The 12810-nt window shown below is 39.8% G+C and overlaps 2 protein-coding genes across 2 annotated transcripts in view; both read left to right on the plus strand.

The window, feature by feature from the left end:
- GALNTL6 (polypeptide N-acetylgalactosaminyltransferase like 6) overlaps positions 1–12810 on the plus strand; it is a 505353-nt gene that overhangs the window by 489161 nt on the left and 3382 nt on the right. The window contains exon 15 of the mRNA XM_039551174.1: positions 8568–8653. The gene's annotated coding sequence lies outside the window, so the exon portion shown is untranslated. The remainder of the gene's footprint in view (positions 1–8567; positions 8654–12810) is intronic.
- Positions 1–12810, plus strand: part of GALNT7 (polypeptide N-acetylgalactosaminyltransferase 7) — a 71792-nt gene that overhangs the window by 15037 nt on the left and 43945 nt on the right.

Below are 12810 nucleotides of genomic sequence, written 5' to 3' on the forward strand. Positions count from 1 at the left end.
CTCTGAGGATGGGCACTGCTGGTGGGAGCAGGGCTGGGCGGCCCTTGAGCCCTCTGTGTGCCTGTGCACAGCTAATGGTTGTAGACAGCTGGAGAGGCAGCAGTGTTGTCTGTGTTTTGCTACTTCCAGGCACTCTGTTTTTCAGCTACCCCTCGCTTCCAGCAGCTTCCCTCCTGCCCCACTCCTGTTTTGAAACAGCTCAGCACTGGTGTTTACCCTGCTGATGGATGCCAAATTCATTTGGCTTGCTCATGCAGCTGTCTGTGGGGAGCCCTTGATCCAGCTCAGCGTGCGGGTGTAAAGGTGCTCGCGTTGGCACACAGACAGGACAAAAATGCATGGTGTAGAAGTACACTGACTGCAAAAATGTAACCATCCCACTCCATAACATCAGCCTGATATATCCAGCACCTATCAGACAGAGGTTTATATCCAAAACAAATTAGCAAAACCAAATATTTAAAGGCAACTCATCTGCAGCAGCTAAAAGATACAGTTTTCATAAATCTTCTGCAAGAACTAGGTGCATCTTGTAATTCATATTTCTGCTGTTCCACAGTTCTCATTACAGACGAGATGGAAAATATCCCCTTCAGGTTTTGCTGTATATCTGCAGTGATGGGAAGATAAACATCCCTGTAATGCATCAATGTTGACACTCAGAAGCCTTCCAAACTTTGGTTTTTAAATCAAATGGGAAAGTTAGCTTTGAGCCTCTTCACTTGGTAGGGAGAATGGGCAAGTGTTTATTTGTGTTTTTTTTCCTTTGCTGCATCTTATATAAATCTGACATCCTTTACAAATCTGCAGTTGCAGATATACTGTCAGGTATTATAGAACTGGAAGTGCTATACCAAACAAAAGGAAAATATGCTATTTCCAGGTAAAACACTATGTCTGAAGCAACAGCTAAAGAGATGCATGGAGTTACGCTGTTCCTGTTCTGTTGAAATTATTAAAAATGGAAAGCTGCATAGTAGCGTATTTTTAAGCTGTTACTTTTTTTAATTGAAGTGAATTGAAAAGTCAAAAGCTCCAGGTTTTGGTGGAATTTTTGTATTGTTTGTGTATTTGTTTTGCTTTATTTTTATCATTTACTGGGAGTGTTTAGTGGGATAGTGACTCAATCTGGTTTTCTCTATCTTAACTTACAGTATTTGTCCAAGTCTATGTGAGATGGTAATATATTGAGAAAATGTTGATTTGCATAACTTGCATATCACAGTTTTAAACAGAGCATATACTTCTTATGTTTTGCTGTTGTCATTTGTGTGTAAGAACTTTTGAAAAGAAAGCACCTCATCCCAAAAGGCAACTGATTATTGACAACTGTAGTATTGGCATGGTTGACAACCATGGGAATGCATTGTCTCTTACAGAAGGAGCTCTTTTATATTGCTTTTCCTTACCATTTTCAATATAAGAGTTTTGCAGGTTATTGAACAGTAGCAAAACACAGTGGATTTTTTGTGTGTATGTGTATTTTGATTAGAGTATCATCCTTGTGGATTTTAGGTTCTTTTGCTGATTCTGTTTTGATGTACAGTAAACAGTTCTATACTGTTTACTGTCCTGTCCTGGTACATTTGCCAGTTCATCCTTCTGTGGTATTTGATGGCTGATGTATGTAGCTTCTCTCTTATACTGGAGATTGAAACACTGACAATTTTCTTCTTTTGCCATTCTTCCTCTTGGGAGGCACTGTCTCTCTCCCCAGTCAGACTAAAGTATGAACTGCCTTACTGACTCTTCGTTTTCCAGCTGCAGGCCAGATTTTGCTGTTAGAGACAACAGACTCTCTTTCCCAGGGACTGCAGAGGGCTTTTGAATTGAGTTTTCTGACAGGCTTTAACAAAATTGTCTTTGTTCAAAGTTGAAGTGCAAGGCTAGCACGTAAAGGTCTCGATTCAGTGAACTGTGTTCCAATTTAAACACCCATTTAATGAACTAGATAGATCATAAGTAGACTTTGTAATGTCTCTTCCATGTTAGATGCAGTAAGTGAAGGACACAGTTTTCATAAATGCAGCTATTAGCAGCCCCATTTGAAACCCACAAGTAGTGCACATGCTTAGGGCTTGTGGAAGTCACTCCAGATGGAAACAGCATTACTGGGGTGATTATACCCTGAGGAAAGGCTCGCTGTCATTTTGAGATCAATTTTTAGCCAATGTTCCATTCTCAGTATTTACACGGAGAGTCCGAATTGCCAGAACTTCAGATTTCATAACAAAAATGTTTACAGGAAGTGAGCATTTGTTGAGAAGATTGTGTTGTTTCAGAGAAATACCTGTTGCTGTGCTGTTTGGATGGTGAGGGTATCCTGCAGACAGAGGCACCGTGCTAAGAAAACTGACTTCCATGTTTTCCAAGCAAGAAGGAGCCTCATGTGTCTTTCTTTGTGTGTGCTGTACGCCCATTAATTTGAACAGTGGAGTGCTGCAGTCCCATTGCTAAGGAGACAGTGCAGACAGGAGAAGTAGTTCATTTGCATCTTCTCCAGATGTGTGGTCAGAAATGCCAGCCATAGTGTACCTGATCTGGAAACAAAAAGTCACGTTAAAAGTCTCTTCAGGATCTGACAGATGTAAGGAGGTCCCTCAGAAGATGTTCAGGACTAGAAGTTAATCCTTGGTACCGTGTTAAGAGAAGGCAGTGGGATGTCAGTTCCCAAAGTTGGTTTGGAGAGTAATGTTTTGATCGTTAGTTTCATATAGCTTCAAGTTTATATTGTGGCACCACCATGGATCATAACAAACTAAATGTCAAGGCAGGCAATTACTTGAAGTTCAGGTGCAGCATGTCTGCCTTTTTGATTGGCCCCATGGCCTCAAGGTGCCCACGGTGGCTTCCATGCTCCAAATAAAAGATACTGCGTGGCAAGGTGCACACAACAGACAAATGTGCAAAGCTGGAAGCATAGAGAACAGGCTGGTTTAGTGGAGTCCATTTAAGGGAGTTTGTGGATTATATCATAGCATTCTTGCTGGCTATCTAAAAATTGCAGATACCCTGGCTCTGCTAATACATTATGTGGCTTCTAAAACAAAGCTGTAAGATAGATTTTGATATTCATCATGTTTACTTCACAGCAGAACAAACAATACCACTAGTTGTATATGTCACAGAAAGAATAGTCTATTTTCCAAGATTGATTTGTCTGTTCAATAAGTCGGTTTTTACTAGTTTAGTGTTGTTGCAGATATTTTTTCCTTTTTTATGCTTCGAATGCATGTACTGTGTTGATTTTTTGGGGGATTTTTAAATATTTGATGCAGATAAGAACTTACCTTACCTCAATGGTTCAGTAGACTATAACTAATTTATTGGCAAAATAACTAATTTATTGGCACACATTCTCCTATGTAGGAAAGACCAGGAATGAAGGGCCAAGAAAAAATGAGATCAAATAGCAGAGAACACAATTGATAACAAGTTATTTCCCTTTTGTTATCTAGTCAAGCAGTACACAAGGTAATTATATAGATACCCTGAATTTTTGAAATCTTTTGGGAGCTCAGATGAAACTTGCAGAAGCAGGTTTTAGACTATATGTATAATTTGCATACAATGCACTTCTTGGCTTTAGCTGGCTGTTTCATTGAAGAAGCTTTCAAAATGGTAGGGTTGATCAAATTCTAAAAAGCAATTTAAAGAAAAAGACAGAAATAGACTATGGTAAAGCTTGAGAATGGTGACAATATTTCAAAATAAATGAAAATCTAATCATGCGGTTTGCTCCTTAATAGCAAGAAATATGAAATGAGATTGACGTATCTGTCTTTAAAAATTGAGGCAGACAAGATACATCACAGAAAACTGCATCCCTTGATCAAGCATGTCCATTAGTGATGGATTTATTGTATTGTAAATGTCATTTACTTGCTGAGTTATATAAAAGAAATGCATGATTTTTAAATATCCATCTGTCCCAGATGATTGAGAAACAAGAATGAAGTTCTTCTGCAGGCTTGAACCAGTGCAGTGTTCATAGCTGATGCCTGCAGGGCCGGAGAAGCTGGCCTCAGCCACTTAGAACGTGACAACTGATGATAGTTTTTGTTTCTTTCTGAGGCTGTTTCTGAAAAATAATAGAAGTTGGATTTTATCAATAGCAAAGTTATGGATTATATATTGTAACTCCTTTAATTCAAAGCGAATGCTTGTGTTGTGATTTAACCCCAGCCAGCAGCCAAGGCCCCCACAGCCGCTCACTCACTTCCCCACCAGCGGGATTGGGGAGAGAATTGGAAGAGTAAAAGGCAGAGAACTCATGGGTTGAAATAAAGACAGTTTAATAGGGAAAGCAAAAGCCGTGCACACAAGCAAAGCTAAACGAGCAATTCTTTCACTGCTTCCCATGGGCAGGCTGGTGTTCAGCCATCTGCAGGAGAGCAGAGCCCCATCACATGTGACAGTGACTTCCCTTCCTTCTTCTTCCCCCCTCTTTCTATCCTGAACATGATGCCATATGATCTGGAATATCCCTTTGGTCAGTTTGGGTCACCTGTTCTGTGTCCCCTCCCAACCTCCCGTGCACCCCCAGTCTCCTCCCCAGCATGGCAGTGTGAAAGGGAGAAAAGGCCTTGGCTCTGTGTTAGCCCTGCTCAGCAATAACAGAAACATCTCTGTGTTATCAGCCCTGTGTTCAGCACAAATCCAAAACACAGCCCCATAACAGCCACTGGGAAGAAAATTAACTCTACCCCAGCTAAAACCAGCACAGCTTGTTTTCACCTGCTTATCTCTACAACTTAAAATTGAATTACTTAAATTTTGGTGGTTTCAGTCCAAAAGAAACAGTTTTATCTATTTCTTTCTTCAATTTACAGAAAACATTCCTAAAATGGGCTTGGTCTTGGTAAAATTAAAAGCCTTGCTCCTTCCTCGTCCACTGTGTAATAGTGCTACACAGGAAAAGGAGAATAATTTTTCCTTTTGGAAGGAAATGAAGCTGGACAGAGGACATCTTAGAAGTTCTTGAAAATCCCTAATGTTCGTATGAATAAACATGAGTTCTATTTTTAGGATCTCATTGAAACATATGCATAACATGAAGGATATTCGTAGAGCGGAAACAGAATGTGGAAGGAACAATGACTCAACTAGAAAGGTCACAAGCTTCATTTAATGTTGACGTGTAGTGATGAGAACAAATCTTGTATTGAAGCTCTTGAGTGATGCTGTATTTTAAAGCCTTTCACCTTGGAGGGCACAGCTTCCCAGGAAAAAAAAAAGATGAATGAGGTTTTTGGGATGGGAAGGAGATGTTTGTCACTGCTGAACTATTAAGGGCTGTGGAATAAAGTTCCTAGCAATTGCAGCAAAGCACTGAGTGTAAGTGTAGTACTGGCTGAGACCAGCTGCCAGGCACAGGTACAAGGTGATGTGGCTGAAGATACGCAGGGTGCAGAAGTGAAATGAGAAACTACCAGACAAAATGGCCAAGTGATAGAGGTGTTAGTGTTCTGGATTATGGCAATGTTGCAGCAAACTATTTCATTCTCATGTCTTCTTTCTCTCTTTTATCTTCCATTTGATTGTAAAAACTACGGGAATTGTTTGCCAAGCACTTGACAGTGTACGCATGTGGCAGCAGTAGAGTAATACTATAGAAAGAGTAAACCTACATGGATCAGCATATACTACTTGCTAAGACATCAGTACAACACTATTTTCAGGTATTCAGGCTATTTTTCCTCTTTGTTTTTATTAATTGTTAAAGTTGCATAGTCTTGTGGATCTTGGGGATCTTGGGAAGGAGGTAATTTAAGCTTCTAAGAAGTGTGTGAGTACTATTTTAGTAATCTACATTACTAAAAAAAAAGTCCTCTTCTGCTAGCCTCTCTTTACAATGCAAAGACAGTAAAAAAAAGAATGGTTTTTTTTAATGAAGAGGGTAAGAAATACTCCAAGAGTCATGAAATCTGAAATCTGGGGGCCTTTTTACATCTTACAGTCAGCTCTGGTAGAGATGGGGTCTCATGCAATTGGCCATTTTGTTCTTAATACTCATAAGTTTATGCATTTAAGTTTTAAGTTTATCCAGTTAAGCATTCGTAAAATCCCTCTAAAAAGAAAAGTTGTGGACAGTTGTCTAATTATGGTATGTATCCCTTTTTCTTCTTGCATCATAGGCCAGAAAGGTGTTAGTTAGTCAAAGTATTATGAAGCAATTTTCTATAGCTCAGGTATGTTTCTGATTAAACATTGTTTTCAAAATCTGATTGTATTGCTCCAAGCCACATAGCCCTGTGGTCCTCCTAATCACTTGGAGGAAGGAGACAGGATAAAAACACCCTGCACTTTGGGCCATCATTGCTGCAGTCCATTTTTCAGAAGAGATTTCCTGAGGAAAAAAGGTTTAACTTTTTAGGCAATACGTGTTGGCCTTTCTGTGAGTAGTGGCACCTTGACATCTCCTAAGACTTGATGTGGAGACCGGCTTCAGGAAAAGAAGGAAAACTGAAACTGATTGGGTCGTCCCAAGACTAGACAAGAAACTAGACTTTGTCTTGGAAGGACGGGTCAGGGTCTGATGGGCTTTGCTTACCTGGGACAGATTTTCTCCCTGGTGCTGCAGTAGAAGAGCTGTGCCCCAGGGTTCAGTGCTCTCCTCCTCTTTGGCCTCTTTGTGGGGGTTGGCTGTAAGAACAGAATTTTGAACAACTAAAATACAATAAAATGTTAAATGGCTGAATTTAGCATGAGATTAGTCAACTGGCATACAAATTAGTTTGGGGTTTTTTTTACATTTGTGTGGAGTCTCATCTATGATACAGTAACCCATATGGTGCATTTGAGGGTAACTATAATGAACAGGTGCTTTTTTGTTGGCTTGGAGGCCTGAGTCACTGCAGTCTCTGTTTAAGAATGAATTAATGTGGGTGATACTCTACAGAAGTTCGTAGTTGAAATGCCATGCTAATGACAATGTAGACTGCAGTATGTAGAAATTTATCTGTTGGGCACAGAGAGAAGGAAGGTTATGGATATTTGAAGAGCAGTTGGTGGCAGACTGTTCTACAGTCAGTGGGTCAGCTGGTGGTTTATTAGATCAGTCTTAAGTGCTTAACCTAAACTGACTTACCTTGTGTGATGTACAGTATTTGTCTTTCCTCGATTTGTGTCACGAAGAGAGCCAGGATCAGTGCAGGCAGGTCTCTTGTGGTCGGGTTCCTTGGGACCAGACAAATTGCACTTGCATGCAACAAAAAAAGCCATTTAATTAGCAAGGAGCAAAAACACACCTGAAAATACGCAGTATATAGGGAGATACTTGCTTTTATGCTTTTTTATTTGTGTTCTGTCCCACTTGATCAAGACCAGGTTGGATGGGGCTTTGAGCAACCTGGTCTAGTAGAAGGTGCCCCTGCCCATGGCAGGGAGGCTGGAAGTGAGAGATCTTTTAGGTTCCTTCCAACCCAAACCATTGTATGTTTCTATGATTACTTCAGCTTTCTTTTACTGAAAATGTTGATTGGTCTAGTTGTAATAAACTTGTAATCAATTCTTGCTGTTCTGAGTTTAAAAGGTTTTCTGCCATCTTTAGTGTGCTGTCTGTAAGGAGAGGATTTAAGAGGCTTTGGACCATACTTGTGTCTTATCAAGGATCCTCTAACAACTTTTCTGTTACTCCACAGCAAGCAGCTGCAGATACAGTTTTGTGTTCTTTTTATTGCACAGGTTACTAGTGCCAACATGTTTTCATTTCTAGAACATGGGAGAGACTAAAATACATCCCCTTAGGTAATGCAGCAGCTTCATTTACGATTCAGTTTAAGAATCTTTCTGTTACTTGAAAGTGATTGTAATCTTAATGATAAGAGGCTATTTTGCTGGCTTTGAAACTAGGCTTAAGTTACAAAGTCAAGGACAGATTTCTTTGATATCAGTTTATTCAGGTATTTATCTGAGTCTTTCTATTTTAAATCTTATTAATTACTGTCCAGATTACATGGTGCTCTCCATACTCACAAGGAGAGGTACATTGAGAGGCACAAGCGCAGTAGGTTTACATTCGATATTAGGGAAAAACTCTTTCCTGTGAAGGTGGTAAGGCACTGGAACAGGTTGCCCAGGGAAGTTGTGCGCACCCCATCCCTGGAGGTGTTCAAGGCCAGGCTGGATGTAGTTCCAAGCAACCTGATCTAGTGGAAAGTGCCCCTGCCCATGGCAGGAGGGTTGGAACTAGATGGTCTTCAAGGTCCCCTCTCAACCCAAACCATTCTATAAGTCTACGACTGCTTGTGGTTAACTCTGCAAAGTTCTTGGGCATAAGTGGGGGCTTTGAGTGAAATGGACCTTTGTCAAGGCTTCCTTAACACACCATGACTACAGATGGGACCAGGGGTAGTGTCACCATAACCAGGAATGGCAGGATGGGATGTGTAAAAGCTGAGTAAGAGTTGAATCTCAGGCAATGAGGAAGGAGATTGGTCAGTTTAAGTTTAAGTTCAATATTCTCCAAGCACTGAGTGCTAGTGACAGTGAGGACAATAAGACTGCTATTTTTTACAGTAATTTGTTCTGAAGCACTCAGTGTCTTTATTTTTACTTGCTTTCAGTCAGGCAGAGTCTAATTGAGAAACTGCTTGCGCACAGGAATTCCAGGAGTACTGCATCTTTCCTAAGGAGGAATCATGTAAAATAGGTAAGGTACAGGCCATGTTCTCTCTGCCATTTTTTGTACTCTTAAATCTCTCTGAAGGTGAGAGAGAGAAGTTGGCAAGTTTTGGGTGGCCAATGGCATCCCTTGTGAGAGACTGAGTCTGGCACAAAGCACTCTGGCCAGGCCTCTGGGTAGTCTCTGCTTTCAATGAAGGTATCTAAACTTCTCAAAGTAAAGGAATTAACTCAGTCTGGACCAGATGCATATGAGTGTGACAATTGCATTTGTAGAAAATCCAGACTCCAGGAGAGACATAGCCAGCAGGAAGTTCTGGGGGAGCAGTGTCATTGGAAAAGGGAGTGAAGAGCAAGGAGAGGGGGTAAAGCAGTGCAAGTTGAAAGAGCAATTGTGGCAGGATTGCATTACTTTGCATGAGTTTTAAATGATACGTGCACAGCAAGGCCAAAGAGGATGACGGAAGTATCATTAGGTGCCCTGACAAGTGAAAGATCATATCACAACGGAACAATTTCATTTAAATGGGCTACTTAGATGGGTATTGTACTGACATCCAAATGTGGATACATATCTTTAAACAAGTTATTCTGCAAGTAAACAGGTAAAACTCAGGATTGATTATGCTCCCTTCTGTTAGCCAAATAACCAGGGAATCAGGTTATTCAACTGAAAATAAGTATCCTTCCTTCTTCCATAGGATTTGTTATCTGAGGGCTTCCATAGATTAATACCAGTTTCTGTGCCTTGTGAATGACCGTGTGAAATGTTGGCTGCAGACCATGGCAGTATGCAGCATTGGCCTGAAGCCGCTGTCCTAGATGAATGCTTTTGCTGTGACAAAGTAGATGGTATCCAAGAAGACAGGAAGAGCTAGTTGGCCTTCTTGCCCAGGAAACTCATTCAAAAAATGAAATAAATTTGATAAACTAAGGCTTATCTTCTTCGGCATCTTTCTTGAACTCACAGGTTCAAACACCAGCCGAGATGACCTCAGATATTGTTTGGTTTTTGACTCATTACTAGATAACAGGAGGTTGTTTTAGTCCATTATTTGGAATCAGTGATACAGAGACTCATGTAGATTAATGCAAGTCAGTCAGAACTTGAATGCTAAATTCTGTCAAACTCCTTCATCATAGCAGAACACTGAGCTGTTAACAATTTCACATCTTTACAAACAGTTCCTCTCCTTTACTATGTGCCCTTCTTAGTTTTGGATGTGCCACTTGCTTTTCCACAAGCAATGCTCTCAAATCTCAGGAATGTCAGCTGTAAAATAGAATAAAATTGTTGATCTTTCTCCCCACTAAATTGTTTCGCCTTGGCTAGCACAGGTAATTTTGGGGCTCAAAAGTCCTGCTACTTTGTTATTCTGTCAGCGGGCTGAGCCAACATTAATGGCTGTGGTCTGCTGATATCTACTGAAAACTCAGTGACTTCTGTACTGCAGAAGTGTATGTACTAGTGATTGTCCTGTTCTGCCTTATCAGACAGGACATAGGAAGTGAGTGGGAAAGGGATTTCGCTCCCTGCAGATGACTAGCAGTTTTATTACAGGTATCTATTCCTGGCAAAACTTTTCATCTCAGGGAGGTGCTTGGGATCTGAGAGAAGCCAAGCTGGATAAAGGATGGTGCAGGGCATTGAATAGTATATCACGTCAGTCAGCTTGATAGATGCTGTGAAATCTAGGAAACAGGTGAAGGAGGAAGTTGCCCTGCTGGTTTTTTTAGTTAAATTTCATGAAAAGAAGAAATCAAAACCAACCCACAACATTTTATTTTCCATTCCTCAGGTATAGGTGGGAGTACAAAACACATTAGTATAGAAATGCTGCTCAACACACATTTCTCCAAAGCTGCTTGTGGCCCTTGCACCTCACTTACACTTCACGGTTATGTATTTTTTAATAAGTAGAACATACATATATGTGAATATGCATATAGTGTAATGCTTGCTTGTTTATATCATCACAATTATTTTTAATTGTTTGGACTTTGTGATTCATAAGTGGCCTCTGGCCAAGTTTTGTGCTGAACACTCCAAAAAATAATAGATGTGGTCGTTGTCTTATAGGATTACTTGCTTTTTGGAGATGCCATCACAGCAATGTGTCTGTGGTACAAAGCTGTATAGTCATGGTAGTTCTATGTACCAAAACTTATTCCAGGGTGGTAGATATGAATTGGTCTTGTTTAAATTTGTTTTGTTTCCCCCAGGATGTTTAAGGGGGCAGAAATCTACTATGGAGAGGTAGCACTGGTTGCATAATGGACTTTCATATTGTCAGTTTATGTCCAAATTAAGGGCAGCTATGAACATAAGAATATAGCTTACAAATTTATATTTTCTTGGAACTGCTGGTGACAAATACCATCAACAGCATGGTTTCTCACGTGGGTTGCACAAAGCATGCAGTGGAGGAATTTAGCAATCTGTTAGTTTTACAAACATGCATTTTTAAACTTCAGAAGTTTTCTCTAACTTAGTGTAAAATTGTATTTATCTCTGTGTTTGTGCAGTTCCCATAAATGATCTAAGTATGCATTCCATCACCTTTGGAGTGCCTCTGAAGTACACTGAGAGGAGTCATAGCAGGATAGAGACTGTTTTGCCCAGGCACTGTGACAGCAAATGGCCCTTTCAAGCCAGATGACTTGAATGTCATTGCTCATATCTGACAAAAGAACTCGTGGTCCAGCTTCAGCCCTAATTTAGTCAACAGGATTGCCTTGTGATGAAATTGCTTGATAGAAGGTTTGGCAAAATATGATTTAGAGGCAGTGCTGCATGTGGAGCTTAAAACAGACTTTTTTTGTGCAAAAGTTGTAGTGATTGAAAAGGTTTCTTTTTTTTTAATTTTTTTTTTTTTAAGTGATAGCCGAAGGGCCATAGATCTTTATCCTTGTTTGGGAAGCTGGGTGTTTTTCCATTTGTGTGTGCTTCTGGTCTGCAGCTGGTCCTGCAGTGGGTATAATTCCTAGTTGCTCGAATGGAGGCTACTATGGCAGGGGTGGGAGGTGGGAGGTCTAATGGGATGGAACCCTTTAAGAGTCAGACAACTGTGTTGAGGCAATCATTGCTTGTTTTACTTCTTCTGAAGTTCTCAAGTGAAAATTCTGAAGCAAATCCACTTTTTTAACATCAATTTTTTTTCAGACATTATTTCATAGACAGTTTTAGGGAGTTGCCATTCTTGAACTAGTTACTGAAGAAAAGCAGATTATGCAACTTTCACATTGGCAGTTTTATTGCCAGCTACAACTCCAGCCCTCCTACCAGATGACAGTTCTTGCAGCTTTATTAAGACCTCTCACGGTTTTTCCTTTTACTTTGTGTAATTTATAGGCATATTTTCAAAGGGAAACAGTTATGTTTTCTATACCTTCAACTGCATTCCTGTCTTCTGCAATAAGGCACCTAAATTGTGAAGTAAAATGACAATGAATAACCCCCATTTTTTTATTTACAAGTCAGGTAGTGACTGTATTTATGTCACGTCACTGTTTTGGAAACACCCATTGCAGTTACTCATACATATTTCCCTAAGGAGTAAAAAAAACATTCAAAAAATAAAGAAGCATGCAGCAAACTGGATCTAGAAAACTGGTAGGAAATCCTAGGTCCAGCCCTATGGAAAAAAATAATGATCTGTGGAAAAAACTTTTTTCTGTATTATGTGTCCTTTTTATAAAGATGTAATGAGATTTTGTTGGTTTTGTTATTTGTCTTTAGATGTGAGAGAATATGCAGTTTTTGCTTCTCTCCCCTCATTTTTGGACAGCATAGAAGTGCTGTTTTCAGATGTATGTTGTGCTCACTTCTGCTGAGCCCTCCCTTCACCTTGCTGTTATTATCTTTTTCAAAGCTTTTTAAATAATTTTCAGATCATCTTGTTTTGCCACTTTAGAAAGGTTGTTGTGGTTTATATTTTTATATGCATGCCTTCCAGTTTGACTGTTGTTGTATGACTACTTTTACCTGAGCCAAACTTGTAATCAGTGAGGAACAATGATTAAAAATTATTTCAGATTTTTGATATTTTTGATATGTCATTATTTTTTTTTTAAGAGCGTGTGGATCATAATTCATAAAAGAGAGAGGAAGCTCTAGAAGTTCCTAACTAAGACATTGTGGTTTATAAGATGACTGAAGTAGTTCTTTGATTGTGGTTTGACTTT

This window comes from Corvus cornix, chromosome 4 (assembly GCF_000738735.6).
Source record: "Corvus cornix cornix isolate S_Up_H32 chromosome 4, ASM73873v5, whole genome shotgun sequence".
Lineage (NCBI taxonomy): Eukaryota > Metazoa > Chordata > Aves > Passeriformes > Corvidae > Corvus > Corvus cornix.